A 2,809-nucleotide genomic window follows, 5' to 3' on the forward strand; every position below is an offset into this window, starting at 1 on the left:
ATGCTGTTTTCCAAGGGAGGCCTCAATCCACTTCTTCTTCTTCTTCTTCTTCATTTTTTTTTTTTTTTTTTGAGACAGGGTCTTGCTCTGTCACCCAGGCTGGAGTGAAATGAAATGAAATGGTGCAATCATAGCTCAAGGTATCCTCAAACTCCGGGTTTCAAGCAATCCTCCTGCATCAGCCTCCAGAGCAGCTAGAATTACAGGTGCATGCCACCATGCCTATCTAATTTCCTTTTTTTTTTTTTTGTAAAGATGGGATCTTGCTTTGTTGCCTAGGCTGGTCTCCTGCCTCAACCTCCCAAAGCAGTGGGATTACAAGCATGAACCATTGTGTCTGGCCCCAGTCCACTTACTGAACTCAGCTCCAGAGCAGGCTCTTCACACTCCTGATAAGGACTTATTTAATGTTATCTTACACTGGAATCAATTGCTTATATGCCTATCTTCTTTCCTTGTTAGACTGTAAACTCTCTGAAGGCAGGGACTGTATATTGGTCTCTGTATTTGCAATAGTACATGTACTACATCTGCTACTCAGAAGGCATGCAATAAACAAATGTTTTCTGTGTTTGGCAGGTGGTCCCTGGTTGTTTTTGAAGGTTTATTTTTTAAATGAAGCTTGATTTTTTTTTTTTTCCTTCAAATATTGTTTAGGGTATTCTATCATAGTATCACTAGAATAGCATATGGCAGCAACTTTTGGATAAAAGTCTTTCAGAGGCAAAATTACCTTTACAGGGTTTTCCTGAAACTTTCAGTAAGCTTTCAAAATTTAACAGATGTCTTTGATGTGCTTCCAATAGGTTGTAATAATTTAAATGTGGAAATTGGAAACAGGGACTATTTCCATGTATTTAGTTTTGTTTTCAAAACTCTTTTTATAAAATATTGAGTAAATAGAAAATCTTTATAAATGAAGATTAATAATACAATGAACATCTGAGTACCCAGTACTGAGTTTAAAAAATGGCATATTATCATTAGCTTTGAGATCCTGTGTGTCTCTTCACAATTTGATCGCCTTCTTTTTTCTACAAAGGACCCAGTATCCTGAATCACATTGTTTCATTTGAAAGCAAAAATAAAGACAAAATCCAAACATTCTTGATGCTTATGAATGTTCTTGGCCAACCTTAGAAGTTGAAATTGATTTATGATCAGTTTTATGACTATTGTGTGTTTCGAGAGAAACAATTAGAAATCACAATTTCATGGGATTTTTTTAGGATTCGTCCCAAAACATGGTGACTAAAAGAGACTCTGGAATCTCTACAGGTGACTTGTTATCTTATGCAGGAGGCAGTATGTGAGCAAAATAAAGGAAGGCTAGGCATAGGCTTAAGAAACCCAGATTCTGGGATTTATTAGATTTACATCAAGTAAAGTAATTCATGGGATCAATGTGGGGGAATAACTATCAGGACACAAGTTAGGGATGTATTTTCCCTGAACTGGTATTACATATATAACTCTTTTTATTGTTGTTGTTGTTGTTTGAGACAGAGTCTCATTCTGTGGCACAGGGTGGAGTGCAGTGACATGATCTCGGTTCACTGCAACATCTGCCTCCCGGGTTCAAGTGATTCTCGTGCCTTAGCCTCCTGAGTAGCTGGGATTACAGGCACATGCCACCACACTCGGCTAAATTTTTTTTGTTTTGTTTTGAGACGGAGTCTCACTTTGTCGCCCAGGCTGGATTGCAGTGGCGCAATCTCGGCTCACTGCAACCTCCACCTCCCAGGTTCAAGTAATTCTCCTGCCTCAGCCTCCCGAGTAGCTGGGATTACAGGCACGTGCCACCACGCCAGGCTAATTGTTGTATTTTTGGTAGAAATGGGGTTTCGCCATGTTGGCCAGGCTGGTCTTGAACTCCTGGCCTCAAGTGATCCACTCATGCTGGCCTCCCAAAGTGCTGGGATTACAGGCGTGAGCCACCACACCCGGCCTAAATTTTATATTTTTAGTAGAGATAGGGTTTTGCCATGTTGGCCAGGCTGGTCTTGAACTCCTGAACTCAAGTGATCTGCCTGCCTAGGCCTCCCAAAGTGCTGGTATTACAGGCATGAGCCACCACGCCCGGCCTATGTATGTAACTCTTATTAGCAGATTCTTCTGAGTATCCTATTAGGTGAAAAACATCAGCAAATAATGGCTCTAGTTCTGTATGGGTTTTTGGATACCCCTGTTGTAGGAAATAGAAAAACACTTATAAAACCTAATGTATGTCAATTGGTTCTATTATTTGTTGCAAGATACAAAATGTGTTTAGTTTTTTGAAAAAAATTAAAAGTAATGCTTTTCCTTTAAAAATGAACATTAATTCATTAATTAACATCATTATTTTTAATGGATTATTTGGGTGTGCATGCAATAATCTTAAATTCTGGCCCAAGGGATAGCAATCCACACCAGTAGGTTGGTAGGGAAAAGCACATTACAGTAATAGATTTCAATAACCTTCAAAAGGGAGCTTTTTAATGGTTCTGTGGCCCATTATAGTGTTATTTTGAAAATACAGTAATGGAAATACATGAAGCTGAAGACTGTGGTTAGATACATTAGGCTTCTTGAAAAAAGCCACTAGTAAGTAAAAAAGTATCTCAATCTGAGTTTGCTACCTTCTATGTTATGCCCCAGAAATTAAATAAAATTGGTTTAAGACTTTGAAGCAGCAAAGTCTGTTGCACTTCAAAGAACACTTTGGGGGGAATTGATGGCTTGTTACTAATGCATTTACATAGCACCTAGAAAAATTTCAAGAATAGTGAAACCTACATTGGGAGAGAAAAGGTCTCAGAAGCACATG

The sequence above is a fragment of the Piliocolobus tephrosceles genome, chromosome 8, assembly GCF_002776525.5.
Source record: "Piliocolobus tephrosceles isolate RC106 chromosome 8, ASM277652v3, whole genome shotgun sequence".
NCBI lineage: Eukaryota > Metazoa > Chordata > Mammalia > Primates > Cercopithecidae > Piliocolobus > Piliocolobus tephrosceles.